The following is a 22,972-nucleotide window of genomic DNA, read 5'->3' as shown; positions in this document are numbered from 1 at the left end:
GTAAGTGTTAATTTGAAAGAAGAGCGTTATCAGGCATTCTATAATTATCAGGCGATATTCGAAGTTCCACTGTTAAATGAAAAATGGATAGTATTAATTCTTAATTGCTAGCAGTATATAAATTTTTCATTAAAAGAATAAATATTATACAAGTAATATAAGTACTTAATGATTTTTCTAATATAAGTTAATAATACCTTTTGGAAATACGTAAGTCTTTAAAATAGAGTTTAAAATGTATGTCGTGTATTGTACGAAATAATTTTTATCCAAGTCTGCACTGTTTACTTGTATGGCTGAATAAATATCCGAAATACTATGCATACTTTTTTCTATAATTGAAAAGAATGACTTTCGGCTGCATACTTGTAGTATTCTCACTAATTTCCTCGTGGCCGTCAAGCTATGTCAAATCAAAATTACCGGTCACTGATTTCGGGCATATTGGTCTCTAAAGCATCGGTTAAAAGTAGAGATCCCTATTAAATAGCGAAATGTGTCGATAAAGTACGATTTCTAAGCAGGATAATGTTAGGGTTTTGTGCAATTATTTTACACAAGCTGGACAACACTAAAAAATATTTTAGATATTTTTCTTTGTCTAAGAATTTTTGTGAAAGTGGATAAAAAATTGTACATGGATATCGCAGGCCTTAGATTATTATTCGTTGCAGTTGAAAGTATTGTTAATTCCATAATGAGTTGGCAGGAAATTAGCAACATTACTAAGCCCACGGAATAATCTTGGATACCACAAAAGATTCAATCAAAATTCACAACCTTCCATATTTTAGAAAATGATGAAAATTTATCTGAAAATCATGTAACTCTTAAACAGAATTTCCAAAAGACGATAAAAAATCTGTTTTGAAGTAAATGAAAATTTATAATGCAAGCTGTATATATTCTCTTAGACAGATATCAGAATTATAAGTGACAGTCTATTAATACTCATTAAGCTCTCCTTGACGTAAAAATTATTTTTGAAATGATGTTAAAACCATTTTTTTAATGAAGTTAAGAAAAAAAGCTACATGGATTCTTAATAATTATTCTTCACACTTGAAACAGTTGTTAATTTCATAATGAGTTGAAGTAGAAGTTTAACAACACTAAATACAACCCTAAATATCTTTTCCCTCATAGTAGCAAAAGAATGGCGCGTCGGATTTGATTCTATGTCTTTTTTTATCAATTGTTTACAAAAAAGAAATAATGCCTACGTCGTTTTTTTCTCTGTGCGGCCCTGTTAGCTTAACGTTAAGATAGCACGACCACAAGTTTTTTTCAAAAAATTTCGGAGAATTAAATTTGACAATAGGGCATTAAGTGAGCCTTAAATTAGCCCTAAATTATTGTGGAAAGAAATAATGCCTAAGTCGTTTTTTTCTCTGTGTGGTGCTGATAGGTTTACGTTAAGATGGCAGAACCACATGTTTGTAAGAAAAAAATGCGTGCCATCAAATTTGGCAAGAGGACATTAATTAAGCCCTAAATGAGCCCTAAATTTTAGTGCAAAGAAATATTGTCCAAATCATTTTTTTCTCTGCGTGTTCCTGCTATCTTAACTTTAAGATGGCAGAACCACAGGTTTTTAAGAAAAAAATGCGTGCCATCAAATTTGGCAAGAGGACATTAAGTGAGCCCTAAATGAGCCCTAAATTATTGTGGAAAGAAATAATGCCTACGTCGTTTTTTTCTCTTTGTGGTCCTGCTAGCTTAACGTTAAGATAGCATGACCACAGGTGTTTTTTTTTGAAAAATTGCGGAGCATTAAATTTGACAATAGGGCATTGAGTGAGCCCTAAATGAGCCCTAAATTATTATGGAAAGAAATAATGCCTGAGTCGTTTTTTCTCTGTGTCCTCCTGCTATCTTAACGTTAACATAGCATGATCACAGGTTTTTTTTTTTTGAAAAATTACGGAGCATTAAATTTGAAAATAGGGCATTAGGTAAGCCCTTAATGAGCCCTAAATTATTGTGCAAAAAAATAATGCCTAAGTAGTTTCTTTCTCTGTGTGGCCTTGCTAGCTTAACGTTAAGCTAGCATGGCCACCGGTTTTTTTGTTTAAATAAAGATTATTAAATTTTGCAATGGGGCATTAAATTAGCCCTAAATGAGCCCTACATTCCCTATAAGTTTTCAGTTCCTTTTTGCAATGTGTTCCTGCCAGCTTAACGGACCTGAATTATCGCCTTGGTTCCTTAATTGTAACCTAATTTAGTAATTTTTCCAGTACCAAGTTTCTCAGTGTATTTCTTACAGAAAATTTTCGTTTAGTTTCGCTAAGCCACATACATTGGCGGTATTTGGGTGGATGTGCGAACTAGCTATTGTATTAATTCACTGACAAATGGTACTTATTAACTAGTTGAATACACAATAACAAGTCAATTGGTTTGAGAGGTTTTGAATGATCGTGTCCGCCAATTTAAAAAAATATGCATGAATAATCAGTTTTGCGGCTCCTTGGTGCCGTGAGTAGGTCGGCTCACGGGGCTGGGTCGCGGTGTTCAAATGCGCGCCAGCACTGCATGGCTCATTAGCATAAAAGAAGCTCAATCCAACATTAGTGTTAGAGCGAAAAAAAAAGATTTTTTTCCACTTCTACATCAGACGACCCCTCAATTATATAGGATTTTTGAAACGCATCATTACATGTTTTTAGCAAAGAAAACTGGACCTATTGCTTATTCCTTTTGAAAAAATCATATAAATCGATCGAAAGAAAACGAATGCCGAGTTAATTTCGCAAGGAGACGAATTATATATTTTTCATATACATTAAAACTACTCAGAATAATAATAATATCTAGGGTATAAACTTTAGCCTGCTCTTTTAAGTGAAACTGTTTTCAGAGCAGGCGTGATGCACTGAAGCAAATAATTGGACGGTACATGCATAATTGTAGCTATTCCAACTATATTTTATTGCTTGCTCGGCAATAACCATACGGTATGACTATTTTAGGCATATCATTGTGATTACCTGTTATGAAGCTACATCAAGAATATTTAATTCGTAAACTATCCTAAATTATATTCCTAATTCATAGACTTGTCTAAGATAATCTTTTATATCAAAGTTTGCATGATCCAGCTATACTGGCACGGCTCACTATGGGCGGTTTTGTCAGTTTTGTCTTAAAATCATAGAACTTTTTATAAGATTGACCGAGAGGGATACATTATTGTTTAAATTGAAGATAAATTCTTCGCTAATATAGTTGAATTGTAGAGAAAGTTAAAAGAAAACTTTATCCTAAAAATGTATGTTCAAGTTAACAATTTTTGTAAGAATTTTCGGTTTTTAAATACCACGGGCGTATATATTACGTTCTAGATATTTTTTTGAAAAGATGTTTGCATGTTGATTATTTAGCCGGCATGTAAATTAATATACGTCAGAATTCTGAGAAAAAAAAGACGATGCAAGTTTCTATTTTAACCCGTAAAGGAATAATATAGCTACCAAAAATCAGCCACCAGAAAAATACCCAAGCAGCAATTTATAGTCAAATAATTTTTTTTACCATTATTATCCTCGACATCGGATTCGCCAGTTTGAATGTTGACATTTCGAGTTCTGATTTGAAGTCAGCGACCCAAAAAAGTCCAAGTAAAAAATTTTAGTGAAATCGGTTCAATTTTCACAATTATGATCCGCTATAATTGGGTTCTCCATTTTTAAACTGTAAGTTTTTACTTCGGTTTTGAAATCAGCAACGCTATAAACCTTTGAATACTCTGAATGATGAAATTTCCTGTTATAGAAATAATGCATTCCTTTAAGGATTAAAATAGCAAATTTCATTACCTTTTTCTTAGAATCAAAATGTGCATGCAAACATATATTTTAAAACGTATGTAGAACACAAAATATATCTATACACCCGTGACATTCAATAAACATATTTTTACATTCTCATCATTTATGATTGAGAAAGCATTAGAATTGTCGGAAATTTGACATCACACTTTTTTAACGGATCTCCACGTTTCGAGCCCCCCTGAATCCGAAAATCAGGTTTTCACGATGGTGTCTGTCTGTCTGTCCGTCCGTCCGTAAACACGATAACTCTCGAAAAAATGAACGAATCAAATCCATCTTTGGCACACTTTTTCTAGGTCCTAAAAGAAAGGACTTCTTGATAGGACGCGTACTTTTTGTTTTATTCGTGAAAAATAACGATGAAAAAAGTAAGATAAAAAAAATGCGTGGACAAACGACGAAAGTTATGAGAAAAAAATCCAACAAAACCTGTTTACAAATCTTTGTCGGAAATCGAGCGCGCAGCGCGAGTGTCACGATGAGAATGTGTACGTCAAAGCCTACAGAGCTTTGAGAAACTTAATCTTTTACTATACTTAATTAAATAGACAATTCAGAATATGAAGACGCATATAAATACTGTCATCAAAAAGAGATCTTTTTGATAAAGTTTTTTTCAAGCATTCAAAATGCAAAGAATAAATATCCGAGCGCGATGCGCGAGGTAACCTATTATCGAGCGCGAAGCGCGAGATTCAACCGTCGCGCGCCCTAGGCGCGCTCAAACTCGCGAGTGAAGCGATACGCGCATAACATAGATTTTGAAGGTAAAAAATACTGTTTACACTTTCTCTATACTTGCTTTATGTTCACTGAGGATTTTTCTTCAATTTAAAGAAAAATTGTCCCTCTAGGTAATTCCCATATGCGGCTTTCATAATACAATATAGAACCCTGTAGCTTCAAATGATTCTTTACGAATAAGTTTTTCTTTTAAAATCTTGAGGAAATATAAGTCCACATGCTAAAAATCAATAATTTGTAGCTTTTTGTAGAGGCCGACTGGGAAACTATTTTTTATATGTACGCGTGATCAAGTGCAAAAGCGTCGCTTCACATTGTACTACTATCGTCGATAAAACTATAGGCATCTACCTTTAAAGCTTAACAACTCGGTCAAAAAAAATGCTAGCGCAACAAAAAAACCGTCATTTAAAAGCTGAAAGTGCTCTGCGTTAATGAGCTTGAAGACGTTTATGTAAAAAAATTTTTGTGCTTGGCAGACTGAAAAATGTAAAAAAAAAGTGAGGATTTTTGGGTACATTTAAGAACAGTCAAGTTTAGAGCATTATTTCTTATACAAGGGGCGATAGAAAAAATTTGAAAAAATTCATGAGTATGAGGAAAACTGTTGTAAACCAGTTGCAGTTGAGAAATTTAAAAAATAATAAAAATTGTTGCTTAAAAGTACAAAAATGTGCAACTATATTATCTTCAGTTCTAATACAGATATTAAAGCGATTCAAACTGCAAACTGTAATGCACATGCTCTATATTTATTTTCAATCAGACGGAGGAATGTGTTAGTCTTATTTTTTGTGAAAATCGCAATATTTTTAGAGATTTTTTTGTGGGAAAACAAGTGACAGAAAGCAGGGGGGGCCCGTTTTTTTTACCGCCGACCGCTGGTCCCTTTCTTTGACCCGTGGCCAGGTGCCATCCAAGCATTCAGAACTAGGGGCCGAAGAATAGCACCAGCGGTCGGCAGTAAAACAAAAAAAGTGCCCCCCTGCTTTCTGTCACTTGTCTTCCAACAAAAAAATGTCTAAAAATATCGCGATTTTCACAAAAAAGAAGACTAACACATTCTTCCGGGTTATTGAAAATAAATATAGAGCCTATGCATTCCAGTTTGCAGTTTGAATCGCTTTAATATCTGTATTAGAACTGAAGATAATATAGTTGCACATTTTTGTACTTTTAAGCAACAATTTTTATTATTTTTTAATAATTAATAAAATTGTATAATAATAATAAATAAAATAATGATAAAATTGATTTTTAATAATCATGTGATTAATAATTCTCAAGCATTTCTTTCATTGCGGTTCTTCCAGTTAGTATCTGTATATGTTCATGAATTTTCAAAAAACAAAATATATATATATATATAATGTAATTTTGATTGAGGTTTGTATTTGATTGATATTTCAGTTATATTTGTACTTGAAAAGGTGAGTGAATTTTCAAGTAATTTATAATAATATGGGCGTGACAGCAGTAGCTGCGAATATGTGTAGGTGATAGGCTAATAACATGTTATCTGGTTATGCGATTGGTTTACGGTGGATGCCATGACATGTCTCCGTGAAACTCAGTTCTGTACAAGAATGCACTTTGCCTTTTTTATCCCACCGTGAACCAACGTGTGTGACTTAACTTTCAACGATGAAAGGTTACTTCTCGCCATTGACTTCGCAAGAGTTCTTCGACTGTTATAAGTATACAATCTATAATTAGTAACATCAGCATAAAGACAACCGGTTAGAAAGCTCGCTTTAATCAGAGAATTCGAGAAACAAATGGAAAGGTACGCGGAACAAGCTCTAAGCTTCTCTATTATATATAAAAAAAATCCAGTTAATACAATTCTGTAAAATTGTGTCAAATCTTAGTATTTGTTAGGATTTAAAGAAATACGTTTTTTTACAAATTATTCTTGCATTAACATGAAATTCGATTTTCTATTTTGCGTTCTAACAATAAACATTCCAGTGGGACGATGGTCGTGGGGGCTAAAGCGTAGGCTTTGGACCCACTCCTTCGGCTTGCGGGTTCAATTCCCGCCTCGCACTCTGGAGACTCGTGGGACCGCGGTACCTCTAGAGGAAAAGTTTCTTTAAGTACTTAAAGCTGTTGCTCTTGGTGGTTCGGAACCCACCTTAAACTGTAGGGCCTCCTCCCACCACCAAGTAAGTGTGTGGGGGTGTGTAAAGGAATAGGGAAGAAGGTGGAAGAAAAATTTTAACCCGTAGGGGACACATTAGAAGCTTCCATCACAATAAACATTCTGTATGTATGTGAATTTAATCCCTTCGACGGAGCATACACAGAAAAAAGCTAGGCCTACTGCTGCCCCTTATTTTTTTCAGGTCTTATGTCAGTCGTTGCCGGGGCAACGAATTGAATTTTCTTTTATTGAACAACTCAATTTAACGCTTTTTTGTCTGGAAAATGCTGCATCTAAATTTTAGGTCAATATCCGACTTAAAATGAGGCAACCCTTTTTTTGTACAACACTAAAAGAAATTCTTGAGGATTATTAGTCATACTGTTATAATTGAGAATTTCTGAGTTAATTCAAAAATATTTCCCTTGCAACCAGGTCTATTTCTATTTTGAGACATAGATGTACACAAATCCTAGTATGGTCAAGGTAGTATGTTTGATTTGGGAATTCCATTTTATCAAAAATCATCCATTCAAAGTGTGGTTGGATCACCCCAACTTTTGGCTGAACGAAAGCTTCGTTTACCCGTTACGCATGATCCAACGCCACCTGACACATTCTGAAGCAACATTGGTGCGCTTAGTCACTCGTTCCGTGTTACGTTCGTTAATTAACTAATTAGGGATAAATATCTCATTAATAATAGTATATTGTGCTGCAAGTGCTGAAAGTAGGCAGTTCAACACGAATGTGAAGTTTGCTGTACGAACCAGAGGCTAATCGTAGGGGAGTTGTAGGCGAGTCGTAGGAGAGTTGGAGGCGAGCTGTAAACGAGCCGGAACCGACCCGAAGATGATCCCATGGCAAGCACTGTAAACTTCACAAGAGTTGCAGTTGTCTACCTTCAGCCCCTGTTGCACACGATCTTTTTTGTAACAGATGCAAGAAATTTTTGATTTGAGTAAAAATAAAAACAAATTTTTGGAAATTTATGTTAAAATTCTAAAATTTTCGTTTAATTTGTAAATTACCAAAGATTTCCTGAAATTTAAGGTTTCCAAAGCTTTTTGCAAAGAACCCTAAAATGCTTTGAAATGTATGGAAAATGGCTAACTTACTCAAACTTCCGGAAATTTATGGAAAAATGTTAACTTACTTCGAGTTTGTCTAATCACTATTCACTGCTTACAATCAATATCATCTCAAGCTTGGAATAATAATGAAGTGAGTTTATGATTCCGGCAGTTCTGGAAAGTAATTTTAAATCGAAATGCGCAAGCGCAACATCAAGAAAAAGTAAACTGGCTCGAACTGCGCAGTCGGAGCAGCTAGAAAAAGTAATCTTGCTCAAGGAGGTTCTTGAATTGATCACTTCCAGCGCGCAATACACGCTTCGAAAATCAAACATTTCGTGCTTGGCTTACAAAAAAGTATGTTTAAAGTGAAAACTGCAAACTCTTTTGTTTTTCAGGAGTTCAAATGATGGTTAAAAATATGGTACCAAATTATTCTAATATAAAAAAATTTTTTCCAGGCGGACTCTATAAAAAAGTTCAAAGTACTATATATTTAGTGATGTGAATTTGTATTTAATCCATCTTACATATTTTTCTTCAAGATTTCACAAGAAAAACTTTGATTGATAACGATTCTTTTGTTGCTACTGGGTTCTAGATTGTATCACGATAGTTATTCCAATATAGTCAAATAATGCACACTTTGATATGAAAGATACAGCCAGACAAGTCTATAAAAAAGGAATGCGATTATATTTCTTTGCGGATAAAATATGCTTGGTCCAGCTAATACGTAATCATAATGACATGCCTAAAATAGTCGTTCAGTATAATTGTAGCTGAGCAATGCAATGTAGTTGGAATAACTAGATATATGCGTATTGGGAATTGTGGTCGACCATTTCGCCACCTGGTTCCGAAAACTGGAACTAGAAAAAGTAGGTACAATTTTAAAAATGTATTTTAATTTTGGCATAAAATGTTTTACGGCTGTTTTGTGAAATGTAAAACAATCATTGAATAGTAAAAGCAAATCTTGTTTAAAAAAATCACTTTAGATAGAATTTCATCTTTTACAGTAAACAAACACATTTTTTTCAAAAATATTTTTTTTAAAACACAATTATTTCACTATTTCATGTAAGTTTGAATGCATCGCAAGCTTAAATAAACTGTAATTAATGTGTGTAGTGACAAATTTTATACAGATTATGCTAAGAATACGAACAATATACGATTGGAATTGAAATACGAATTCTAACCTAACTTTTAGATCAGATATTTAAAAAGTAAGTATTTTATGCATAAATTAATACAAATTTACCTGAGTTCATTTTGGCTTTAAAATAAGTCCATTTAGGTTTGCAATCTATTAAAAATCACCATAAATAGTACAATAATTAAACAAAAAATATTTCTTAAAAAAAATGTGTTTTTTCACTGTATAAGATGCAAATTCTACCTGAAACCGTTTCTTTCCGGTCTCCTTGTCCTTTTTGGCCAGGGAGAGACTAAGAGTGGAACCTCCAAGTAGGTCCCCGCTGGAAACATTTTCAGGTCCATTCGTGTGCCTGCAAATGGCTGACGGAGAAAAATGGAAGTGAAAAAGAGGTTCTTTTGTGTAGGTAGTCGAGGTATTAATTTATATTTATTCTCGTGTTGTAAAAAAATCGAGTTTCAAAATAGCTTATTGATTTAAATGTAATCCCGTCATTTACTTTTTAGGCAACTAAAGAGATTACAGTTCGTCGACGGCTGGGCTGCTCTAGCCTCGCGCACTGTACAGAGTCCAGTCAAAACGTCAAGCTACGTGGCGGGTGGAACAGAAAAAGTTGAGTTAGATGAAAAAACACATTTGCCGAGAATAGAACCCGAGTTTCCAACGCAGCACCAAGATAAAAATTTTGGACCTTGATTTTGTCTTGACTGTCTTCAGTATGTCTTCAAGATCATGATGTCTTCTTCCGTCTCTCCAGCTAGACAGTGGAGTTATACAGACTTCTCTTGCATGTATGGCTCTTGCTGTGTCAAGGCAAGACCTGGTGGACTTTATAGGCTGGTACCAAAAAGTTGACATCTGATAAGACATCTATCGGTCTAAAAAACTACCAGTATATACAATTTTACATACAAAGATAAAAACTGTCAGTTTCTACAAGTATCTGGTGAGCTGTTAGAGATAGGACAAAATGGACAACATTTTTGGATTCGTCATTCAAAGAATATAACTATTGCAGACATACAAACTTATTAATACATAAAGAATAAATATCATGAAAATAAATCATAGAAACATTATGTAAAATTTAAAGCGGATTAGTGATGACCTTCGGAGGCCTTGGCAGTCTTTTAACTTGTCTTCTAGTTATAAATCACTAAGGTTCTTTTAAAAACAAATAATCTTCTCTGAAGACATCAATTTTTGTCTCTAAGTTGAAAATATGCGTCTTATAATATCAAAAATAGTCTGGTTCCGGTCTCACGAGCTAGACATACAAAATAATTTGAAATTGTTTTGGATTAGTCTTTACCCAAGACAAAATCAAGGCCAAATATTTTTATCCCGACAGTCAGATTCTCTAAAGTTTTAAGCACTATACTCCGTTTAACGAGTGAAAGAAATTCTGAAAGGACGAAATTTTGTTCTCTTTGCACAGCTTGTCAAATAAATGCGTAGGACCTCCGCTTTCAAGGGTTTAGTGGTGGCCCTAACTAAGTTTGTAAAAAATCTCAGAAACCACTTGAGTTAGTCTATTTGAAAAAATTTGTTGTCCCTTCAACAGCGATTGGCTGTACACCGAAGGAAAAAATTTGTCGATGCCTTCGTTAAAAAAGAAACCTGCGAGCCTGATTTCGCTCTCTCATTGAAGGGAGTATAAAAGTCCTCATGGTATAGTATCATGCAAGGAAAGCTTCGCCTTCGGGTCAGTATTGCCTGAGCGTTGTTTTATGCGGCGCATCCAGAAATTGTTTCTGCATTTATAAAAACTCAGCTGAGTTTTCAATAGAACATTATAAACTGTTCTTGGCTTAGATTATTAGGTTAAGTTCTCCCGAAAACTGAGGCACGATATATAGATTTCTATTCTTGATGCTAAAAAGTTTAGTAATTTATGCATTTTATACTCTCCAAATACGTAGTTTTAGTATTAATCCTGTTTAATTTATTGTATCTATTCCTACAATTTTGTAATCATCGCATGATTCATGCCCTCGACGTATCCAAATGACTAGAATCTATCTCGAGTGGTGAAGTTAGGAAGCTTACATTCATATGTCATGAAAGTTGTTATTTTTGAAAACTGATTTATTGAGTCTAATTGAAATTGTAATGGTAAGTATCTTGCTAGCATAAATTATATTTACAATTTTATTATGCATTGAAATATAGCTATTAGGAATTCAAAATTTCAACACGACATTTTCTTTTGCTCTTAAGCCTATTAAGACTGAAACGCGACTAGACTAAATCGCGTCCCACATAATGGAATCAAGTCTATAATAATTTTAACAAAGATCACCCACGCAACAAATTTCAGTTAATTGCTTATCCACTCTTGGCTTTGCTCTCACTTTATGTTAAGGTGATTGCTTTATCAGTTTTTAACATAACTCAAATCCATGTTGCAATTAATATAAATCAGCAGATCTGATCTGTACAAAGAATATTATCTCAGCGCATGTTAGTTTATGAAATTTATAATTGAAATTCCAGTAAACAGGGAAATGAGAAAGACTTTTCTGAGACTGGGAAGTCAGGGATATTATAGTGCATTTTTTTACTACTTGAAAAATTAGGTTTACTTTTTAAAATGTTCATTTATTAATTTAAATTTATAATCATTCATCTTGAAATAAAAGAATTTTAACATACAGTTTTGGAGGCTGGAAGCATCAAAAATTAAAAGTGAAATTACAGAATTTGGGTAGTAAACAGTTTTAAGTCGATTAATCATAAACGTACATTATTTATAGATTAAAAAATTAAACTTATATTTAAAATTAAATAGTATTTGTTTGAAGAAAAACTTTAAGCATTAATAATTCTAAATATGTTCAAATTTAAACGATTTGCAAGTTAAAATGGTCAAAATTGTACTTTTTAAAATCGTAGCTTCACAATCACAAATTGAAAATATTTCAAAATGAACAATATCTAATCGGAGACTATAAAGTAAAATCTTCTAAAATTGACTAATATTAACTGTTTATTTAGAATGGACAATAATTAAAAATAAATTGATCAAAACAAAATAATTTAAAATTAAACTATTTCAAATTGTGAATATTTCCAAGTATTATATTTTCAATTTTTAATATTTCGGATCGTTTAATTTGAACATTTTAAATTTAAGCCGCAGTAATTGAGGCGCGAAAGTGGTGGTTGCGAGGGGGGGGGGGGGGGCTTCAGACATCGTTCAAATCCAAAAAGAAACAATGATATATTTCCTTTTTACACCCTACGCCTTAATTTGGAATATTTTTTTTAATAATTCAATTTTTTAAAGTTTTACAAGTGAGAGTTCATCATACTTTGAACACTAAAAATGATAACATGGACTGCTTCTTTACCGGGAGTCTTATTTATTCATATTTATCTTATAAAGTATGTTATTTTTATTATCGTTAAGATTTCTACAATTCCAATTTAATGTGTTGTAGTTTCGAATTTTTGAGTTTAAAATGTTCAATTTATAAAGTTGTACAGTTTTAAATACCTAATTTTAAAACTTTTTTTTGCCCAATGCAATAAATTAAAAATAATTGTTTCCAGAATTGTTGAAATGTGACGGCTTTTAATTTAAACTGTTCAATTCTTCAGGATTTCCATTACAAATGGAAGAAATTGAAGGTGTCTGATTTGATATTTCACCATTTTGAATGTTTCATTTATTGACAATGCTCAATTTTGAAGCTCTCAGAATTAACAATATTCTAATTAGAGGGCTTTCATTTTATTCGGTATTTTTTTATTGATTTTAAAACGAATCAGATTCGGCGGAAATGCACTTTTTCTGTTTTATATTTAATTTCGGGTTTTATTACTTCGAATAAAAAAGGTTCAACTTTAAAAACTTGAATATTGTAATGTGAACTTGTATCAATGTTTCAATCTTTTTATTTTAAAAAAATTATTTATTTTAAGAATTGTATGATTTCAATCATCGGGAAATAATGTTGCGTACCAGGAAAATACCCACCATTTTTTTCTTGAATTTAGCTATCACCTTGATTATCCATTCTGTATTATGTTCAAAATAATCGGCTAATCCTCTAAATTCGTTATTATTGTCAATGTTCTACATTTTTTCGCAAGACAACCTACTATGAAATACTCCTGTAGCGCAGACCTCGGCTCAGACGAGAGATATACAAATTATCACTTGCAAAGATTCAATGCAAGCTATCGTGTATGACAAACCACGCATAATGCTTTGAAATTAACGAGTCAGCAAATGAGCAAAACCTCTACCCCCGTGCATTTCGTGTTTCAGATTTTGCCTCTGATTAAACGTGGCTCGAGAACCATAAAGGAATGACGCACACACGTTCGAAATCATTTCTGTTGTCGCATGCTATGCCCTGAATCATATTTGTAAGTTTATCGAACTAATTTGCTTGGTTAAAGTACACATTGCACAATTATTACCTGCAATTATCCGCAATGGTATATTTTGTAAGAATTTCACTTATTCTAAACCATTAAAAATAATTATGATAATTAAAACAGGCAGGAAGAAAAGCAATTCCTTAAGATAGAAGTTTTATTTCGAACAAAGAAAAATTTCTTTGACATTAATTTTATAAGTGGCATTTTCGAAAATTTCGCACCCGTGCCTTATATATTTCAAAAACGTTTGGCATTAATTCAATTGCTGGAGATTAACATACAAAATTATTAATGCATTTGACAAATGATAGAAGCTTTTTGTGATTAAAAATCACACCCGATAAATAAACTAGTCATTATTCGGTTTAGAAATCTTCTGTGTGTATATAAACCAATCAAAAGTCTTTCGTAGATCCTCTATATATAGGAATTAAATTACTGCAAAATTGAAGACTTCTTCACATGATTTATAGGCGTGGAAAGTCCAACTTTCGATGTGGGTGTTGCAAAAATATTGCTGTTTTAATTACGTTCCTTTCTTTCAATAACCTTTTCTTGAAAATATGCGGTGAGTTTTTTCTTACTAAACAAATTCTAGAATAGAATCCTGTTACTGATGCTAACTCTGAAGGACTAATATTAACCAATTTACAATTGAAATTTGATTGATTTGCATATCCGAGATATAAGGTAAATGTGCCAGTCTTCGTCAATGCATGGGTTGTCGGCAGATGGGCAGTATTTTACATATATTAAGCTGTTGTGTTCTTCGTTCTCAGCAAAAATGTATTTTACTAAACGCTGTTGCCGATCACTCCCAAATCGAAGTGCCGATAACTGAAACAGCCAGAATGCTGACTTGCCGATAACCCATGCATTCTCGTATTTATAACTTCGAACTTCTTATAATATTCATTCTATTAAAATATGTTACAAGTAATAAGTAATTTACCCTTCTAAAGGTACGCTTTATTCGATAAAACCCATTTCTTAAGCTTTAAATATGTTTACTATAGTTTTTTAAGCATTTGAAATCTGGATTCCGCCTTAAGCTTCCGATAACTGGCACACTTACCTTAATGGGAAAAACATTCTGCACTGCAATTTTTAGAAATGAGGTTAAACCTGAGTTTTGAATCGGAATTGAATAAGTGTCTTTTCACTTTACTACACGGAAAAAAATAAGTTTTATAAAGATTATAGAACTAATCCAAGAGCAACAGATATTTTGCTTGCTACATATGAAGGTGTTGATAGGGGTAATATAATACTTAAAAACAAAATTATTTCATGCAAATAAATACAGATGAAACACAGCATTATAAGTAACATTTAATTTTGTACTTTGTTTCGTTGTCAACAATTTATTCTACTTTACCCATAGAGAAATTAATTTTTTAATGTAAAATGTAAGTACAAAATATATTCTTTCTAATCCTTCAAATTCTTTCTTATTTATCTAAACTAAAAATACCAGAAAGATAATAAGCAATTACATGTTTTCGAAAAAAGCATAATTTAACCATTATTAAGTTCCAATATAACAATAGCAGCTAAAAAGTTAAAAAGGCCCAAAAACAAGATTGAAGTTCAAAAATAAAATTATTCCTTTCGACGAGTTCTAAACAGTTTTCTTTTTATTTTTTGATATTTTTCACCGCAATTTTAGTGTTTTAGAAATAAAAATTTTTCCTTAAAAAAATTGTTGGTGCAGAATACTTAAAAATATAAGAGGAACTTTTTGGAGACCTTTGTTTGATTGAAAAATATTTTATTTTACAAGAGATAAAATGGCGTGCGTTAGATTTGTGGTTAGGTAGTGTTTGCAGGGTTCGAATCCTGAGATATGAATTAAAATGTGTTAAACCGTTTAAGTATCTGATTTTATGTATAAATGGCAATAATCTTGTTTGTTTTTAATAAATTAAGTGAAATAATAATGTTTTTAAATAAATTATATTTTTCGATTACCACAGAAACGTTTGGTTCAATTAAAAATTAATTCAATTATGTGTCCTGAAACTCTAGACAAAATTAACAATTTTATAAACTATTTTCATCGAGGGTAAATATACCTACCCCCCAGTGATTAATAATAATAATAATAATAATAATAATAATAATAATAATAATAATAATATAAAAAAATTATTTTTTTCCGTTGTCAAATTGCTCTAACAAACCCTGCATCTACTCACAGTGCTTTCATGCCAGTACATGTTATATAGTCTTTAATTTTAAATACTATTGAAACATTCTATATATCTAGTAAAAATAGTTTAACGTATAACCAGATCTTCCTGACTTCAACTAAAGTGTGTTCAATATCTGCTACTCTTGAATTAGTTTCGTAAATTTGATAGAACTTATTCTTACCGTGTAATTCTATGAAATAATTAATATGTGACCGAAGAAAAAAATATACATTAGTGTGTTTTATGACCTAGTCTCAGAATTCTGAAAATGGTAATAAGTCTGATCTCATTTAAAAATGATATTTTGGAATGGAAACATATTTAAAAAGTTCTATGAAATATTAGTGATCAAGTAGAATATATTAGAATCTTTCTAAAATAAAGTGCAATGATTTTTACTATTTTTTTTTCGAATCCTTTGACTTTCTTGTTCCAAATTTAATCTACTACAAATCCTTTAATCTTATTTGATTCATCATTATTTTATTTATCAGGGAAATCTCATTTTTATTGACATTATATCGAAAAACATACCTACTTCATATATTCCATTTCATTTTGTGTCATATTTTGTTTTTATGGACAAATTTAAAGAGGATAATTTAAAAATGTGTTCAATATCTAGTAAATCTCACTAGTACATCCGGAAAAGCATATAACTTATTTAATGTTCATCGAACTTAAAAATGTTATAAAGATAATTTGGAAGTCTTTTTGTAATTTTGGAATTTTAATTGGACGAATGTGGTTAATGAAACCGACCTTGATTTTTGAACCCTCAAAAAGTTTATCAAAGCCTGATTCGATTTTTAAAATTTTTCAAAAGTTAGTATGATAACAACATTTAGGTAACCATGCATACATATATACGGACAGGCACTAACAAAATTTTATGATTTTCGGAATCTGCAAGTGTCGAAACGTAAAGAAGCGTTCAAAACTATGAGATCGAGAATTTTTATTTTTATTTTACACTCAATGAGGATGTAAAAATAATCTGCTTAAACTTATCATAGCTAATAGTGATTTATTACAATTTGATCTGTATATTAAATATGTCGGGATGGATTATAATCAAACATTTATCAAAATCTACGAAAATTGGCAAACGGTGTTAAAGAAGAGAAAATTTCCACGAATGAAATATTTAAATTGTTTTAACGTACTTAGGTTTATTAAAATTCGATGAGCACATATTAAATATTTTCGATGCACCTACAGATCTTTGTTTACAAAATTTCAATTTTTATAATCTTTAAAAGTTTAGTCAAGATAAAATATTTGTGAAGAAACCTCCTTTGTCTTTAAGGCTGCATAAGTATAAAATATAGAACTTTCATGTTAGTTTCTATTTTTTGCTTCTCATATCGTGCAAATGTAGTTATTGAATTATCTAAATAAAGCAACGGACCAAAATTTGCTTTATGTGACTGCCGCATGGATTTTTTCTACTAAATAAACTTTTACTTTCTCGATCATTTCTTGCAGATCATTTTATAAACAGTAATTCTGAACATTATCGTTTCAGAAGAGAATTTACAGGAAATATCCATATTAGCTGCCGTATTTCGCTGAGCACCATCGAGATGATGAGATATATTACAAATTTTAAATCTCTCATGCTCCACATAATCCGAGTTTATTTTGGTATTCACTCTCGCCGTTCGAAAGCCAAACACAGCAACTGCATCGCTCTAGCGGAAGTGAAAGGGCTTTACTTACCGTAATTTCTTGGTGAGTTTCGATCAACTTCGGTTTTCGCTAAACTCTGTTGATCACTGAAGGCTTTTTTGAAGAATTTACTTTTGGCCGTTCAGTAAAAAAATAAAGTTGCAATTTTGCTTGAAATTTAGTGCAAGCTGATTTGCCCTTTGCACTCAAAGTTCACTTGCACATATCAACTCGCGCTAAATTGCAGTATTGATGAATATTCGCTGGAGAGGCATGGGAAAAAAAGGTCAAATAGCCCGAGGCACGTCACTGACGCCGAACTCGACGTAAGAACGTGTTGCTTTGTACTTTCGTAAACACGCGGTTTCGCCCGTAATTCGTCGACTGGTCATCGCCGTGGCGATGCCACAGTATTCAAAGATCGAGTCCGCGACGCCTCGCGGGGGATCGAATCCGCGGTCATGCACTGCGGTGGGGGCCGGTCCTGACCGGGTCGGTGTCAGGAGAGGGGAAGGGGGCCCAGAGAAAATCGGAGGTAAGTAACACGCATTGTTGTGTGTCAGTCCGATAGTTATGGGCCCCTGACAACCTTGTCCCAGTGCCATGCGAGTCCATCCGTTCGTCCCGCCTTTATGGCGTAGGAGCGAAAAATAAGTACGCCTACATTATTTTTTATGCGCCTGCACTCCCGAAGTCGTTTCTCTTAACGTGGCTCGTAAATCAACGCTAACGAGACGAACGCCAGTTTTGAAAGCAAAAATTGCAAGAGGATGCAGTATTCTGCTAGTTGGTACCGAACTTGACATTGGGATTTGGCCTAAAAAGGGTCGTAAACCATGTCTCTGGTACCAAATATGATTATCTCAGAAAAGCGTGGACAAATAAGGAACTTATGCGACCTTGAAGAAAAATTTAGAAGTAAAGGGTGATGTTGAATGATTCAAGACTGTTACTCATTTACTTGCGTTTTGCAAATTTACTCTAAATGGGCTGTTTGACTAGGTGCGTTTGTCAATTGAGCACGTGTGAATATATGTTTTTGAGAATATGCAGCTAATATCTTATATTTGAAAATCTGAAATAGAAACGGTCACGGCCGTGTCCAGTGTGCCGCTAAAGATCTACCAGTATGCATTTCTAGGAGTATGGACTTTAGGATGGTACCTGTTAGATTCGAAACTTATTAGTGTAGAAAAGTTGTTACTTGGACAGACAAAACGAAAAATTTAAATCGGTCAATAATCAATATCTGCACATCTAACAAAAAAATAATAGTCTATCTTTTATAGTTTTCGACATAGTCAAAACTGGAATAAATTGTATTTCCAATAATTTCTAGATGGAGTGCCATCTCGCTTGAACTTCGAGTACAAAACTTTGATCTATTGTTTTTGCCTTAAAACTGTAAAAAATATGGACAGCAGGTGACGTTTCGAAGCTTGAGTCCGAAAGGAATGATATCTTATTGTAGAGTAACTTTCACACTACCAAGGTTAATTTTTGTTGCAGAGAAATGGTAACCTGAAATTAGCGTTAGATTCTCACTTTGTTTTTCCTGTGGAGATATGATGTTCTGAAGTGATATTTTTGTAGAAAATTTGTCCATAAAAATGCACATTTTTAGTTTTTATGACATAACACTATTTCTGTACATCGCATATTAAGGTTGTCAGCACATAAATTAAAAGATATTTAATTTCCCCCCGGAAAAAAGTTGATCCTCAAAGGTACGCTTATTTCTTATTTTAAATAACAACTAAAATGAGACACCAGATAATGAGAATGCAGTTATGTTCAAGTTAGAGTTTGACACAAAATATTCTCATTTTGAGGGAAAAAATCCTAATTCGAGAATCGAGCAAAAGAGCTGCCATGTTTAAAAAAATTATTTTTTGGATGTTGTTAAGGTATTAACTTTTTAAGAAATATCATCGGTTTTATTTCAACTAATTTAAAAATTATTTTCACAAGAGTGAAATATATAAATCAATATTAAGTCAAATATCATAAAATATCAAAATTTATAAATTAAAACAATAATAAGTGATAATTATTCAATGAAAATTGCATATTGCTCCTGATAAATAATTTGAATATTCAGAATTATACTTTTGAAGACCTGGTATCTTTGCAAAATTACTTAGCAACGGTACATGGTCTGTAAAAGTCTTTAACTTATGCATTGAAAACTGCTGTGTAAAGGTATGTCGTTATCATTTAGGGTGTCCGGCGAGTTATCCTTATCTGTGTGAGGGTGTATACAGATGAAAATAGTCGAAAAGTCCCATCAAGTTTTTGGGTCCGATACGTATTTTGGGACTCACAGAGATTTAAAATCAGACGTGGGTGAGCCGCTATTGTGGCATTTGTACAACTGTACACATGTCAGTCGTGCAAAAAGTCTTACTTCAGAAAATCGAAAAATTTCTGCAATTCTCATAGTGGTTTAATCCAATAATTTTTTCATCAACTTATTGCCCTCCACGCGGGTTCAGGATGTTTTTACATTACATACTTACGAAAGTCTTAAAATTTCCCTGATAGACAAAGTTCTTATGATTTTCTCTAAACATAGTAACCTGAGATATGATATTCCAACACCCCGAGGGAATACCAGCAAGAAAAAATTCTCTTGAAATGGACGCAGTGCCTCCTGTAAAAAATGTATGTGAAGTATGAAAACCTGTAAGTTTTGCTCATTTGGTTTACAGAAAATGAAGCAACGACAAGAAAATATTTTTGAGTGCTTTTCCAGTTGTGTTGAACTGCGAATTGAACATACCGAAAGAAGCCACCCCTTCTTCGGAACCCCTAATTAAAGGGGTGGTGCGGCGCACAAAAGGATGGACCTGGGAAACAAAAAATCATATGAGTCCAACCTGCATTATTCAACCAAAAAATCTAAATATTCTTTATATTCCTGTTCGATCAGTATGAAAACATGAAAAGAGCAGACGGATAGTCAATTAACGGCATCGAGTGGAAAAAATTATCAAAAAAGTCAATTTCGAGGATTACATTGAGAAATTCGTGGTCTTCTTAAATTATAGTTTACCTATTTTCGAAGTCGAAATGGACCATAATTTTCTGTGTCGTACCACCCTTGAACTAAGAATCTTTTTATACATATTTCTAAAAGGAATGAAAAATAATAAGTGGGAAGTTACTTAAACGCCAGAATTTAGTTCATTTTTAATGCTCTCCTTCACTTTTACTTTTTTCATTCTACACTCTACTTATGAGTAGAGTGCAAAAGGTGAAAGTGACGTAATTTCAACCAATAGAAATTAAAGACTAAATGAAGTGAAAAATAGAGATCGTCCCCTTAAAATTACCTCACAAGGTCGTACTCTACTTGCTCAGTCAATAGAATATAGGTGACTGTTGTGAAATTATGCTACTCTGTGAACAATAATATTCTATTTAATATATCCATGCGTATTGAAATTAATATATCAAGCATACGAAATAGCCATTAAGAGCGACCTTATTAAATTTCATATACATTCATGTTAATCACTTACAAGAAAAATAAGATTATTCCATTTTTCTCAAGTTCAAAATAAGTTTAGCAGTAATTTTCGATTTTAATAATAATACATGATACCTTCTTCCTGTTAACCAGAAATAAAAATGAATTTTAATTCGAAAAGTTTTATTAAACAAATAAATAACAGACCTAACCTACAATGAACTGGCTTTGCTTTAAATTTGGACTATTTAAAGCTAAATTAGGGAAAAGTTTTACCCGTACATTGCACTTTCACAATAAATAACAATTCAGTCGACGAATTCTAGATTATTAATTTATTTTATAATATTTGACAAGATTTAAAGAAATTAAAGCACGTTGAGTTTTCACGCACATTGCTATACTGACCTGTATATTAAATTTAATACACATGTAATACACATGTATATTAAATTCCCTACACCAATGCATGTTACATTTCAGTAGCGGTAGTACATATTTCCTTCACACATATGTATATTAAACCTCGTAACTGTTTTATTTTAAAAATTACTCTATTGTTACAAAAAATCTATTTAAGCAAATAATTTAATGTATCAGTTTGTTGTATAAAAAATTATGTTGTACTAAAATCGTTCTGCTTTATTATTAGAATGGTCTTTAGCAATAAAAAATTGGCATAAATTAATTATTCATAAGGAATTTATCAAGTTATAAACAATTTTTTAAGCTATGGGGCATGGACATTCTGATAGATATAAAAACAAGTTAGTATTAGGATGAGAGGATTTTATTAAAAGATGATTTTATATAAGAAATCATCTTATTTTTTAATCGTTAAAACGAAAATTTCTTAAACAACTTGCTTAACCCTCTGATGGCGCACATTTTCTGGCGTCCCGTTCCTGGCGCACTAAGTGTGTAGCTACCCATAACTTACTTCAGAGATAAAAATTGTTTAACATACATATTTTTTAACTTTGCAGGACTTATAACTTGAATAGATGCAGGCTACTGAGTAGGGTCATATGCCTGACAATGGGGCCTTATTTCTCCCCTAATTTAGCGACCTTTACCACAACTCCGCTCTTCATATCTTTTTCACAATTTTCACTTTTATACTACCTCCACGTGACTGCACACACAGGGCACCATCAGAGGGTTAAATCGTTGAGTTACGGAAAAAGTGAATTCGACATTCGATTCTACAGAAAAACTACATAAAGTCCATATGTTGAACAATTTTTGTATCCATCCAAATTTGTTTTATAATATAAATAAGCAATTGCTTAGTATACTACTTTTTCATCATTTATTGATAATACATAAAAAATGGAATGTAGAAAAAAATCTAAAGTATGAACTATATGTCATTTTTCCCCCAAGAATCAAATGACGTAATTAGTTTTATCGTAATTCACATATTTAAGCATATAGTTTAAAAAGTTAAAAAATACAATTGGGTAAAAAGGGACAGTTTGTGGGAAATTTCCATAATTTAAAAAAAAAATCACAATTTCTAAAGATTGTAGCATTATTGAAAACAGGTTTTAAAGATATAACCGTTTATCTGATTTTAAAGAGTTTGCACAACTGGTTCCAACACGTAATACAAATAAAAGAGGAGCCTTTGAATTAAACTTTACAACAACAAAAAAAACGGTAACGACCTTGTCCGGATTCAGTTTGGATAATGTTAACATTAAATTAAATCATTCGAAAGAACAAAAATATCTTTGTAATTTTTCGTAGTGAAATTCCTCGTTTAAAATATCGCACTGCGGTCATTAAATATAATTACGGAAGAAAGTTATGAGATTCCCAAGTAAATTTTATTACTGTTGCTCAAGTTTAATGATTATGATATAAATAGACAAAACTGTACCCATAGCGGAAAAAATAACTAATAAATCTGTATCTTTTATATTTGAATTATTAAATTATCCATTTCATTATTTCATTTTCTCATTAGTAAAAAAACGATTTTTGAGAATTATTGAAAAAATTGATGTTATCAAAAAAGTATCAAATGAATATGGTAGTGGTATATCTAAACTCTAAAAGGTTAAATTCTTTTACCGAGTTTTTAATATTATGTGTTATTCATATTGTTGGAGTGCTTTGAAAACAAGAAAAAATCTGCCTTGGCCTGGGTACGAACCAGTAGCTTGCGTGTTTCATGCGAATAAGATTTGTATTCTAGGATAGATAGTTAGATAGATAAATAGGTAGAGAGAGAGAGAGAGAGAGAGAAATGCAAAAAAGAGAGACAGAGAGAGGG

At 32.3% G+C, this 22,972-nt stretch overlaps 2 protein-coding genes across 2 annotated transcripts in view; one reads left to right on the top strand and one right to left on the bottom strand.

Annotated features, from left to right (window-relative positions):
- LOC117178852 overlaps positions 1-17,597 on the bottom strand; it is a 196,480-nt gene extending 178,883 nt beyond the window's left edge. Inside the window, exon 1 of the mRNA XM_033370555.1 lies at positions 17,271-17,597. The gene's annotated coding sequence lies outside the window, so the exon portion shown is untranslated. The remainder of the gene's footprint in view (positions 1-17,270) is intronic.
- The window catches only part of LOC117178778 (nuclear migration protein nudC), a 297,288-nt gene that overhangs the window by 207,605 nt on the left and 66,711 nt on the right, over positions 1-22,972 (top strand). The window lies entirely within an intron of this gene.

The sequence above is a fragment of the Belonocnema kinseyi genome, chromosome 1 (assembly GCF_010883055.1).
Source record: "Belonocnema kinseyi isolate 2016_QV_RU_SX_M_011 chromosome 1, B_treatae_v1, whole genome shotgun sequence".
Taxonomy (NCBI): domain Eukaryota; kingdom Metazoa; phylum Arthropoda; class Insecta; order Hymenoptera; family Cynipidae; genus Belonocnema; species Belonocnema kinseyi.
This window is presented reverse-complemented; position numbering and strand designations above follow the sequence as displayed.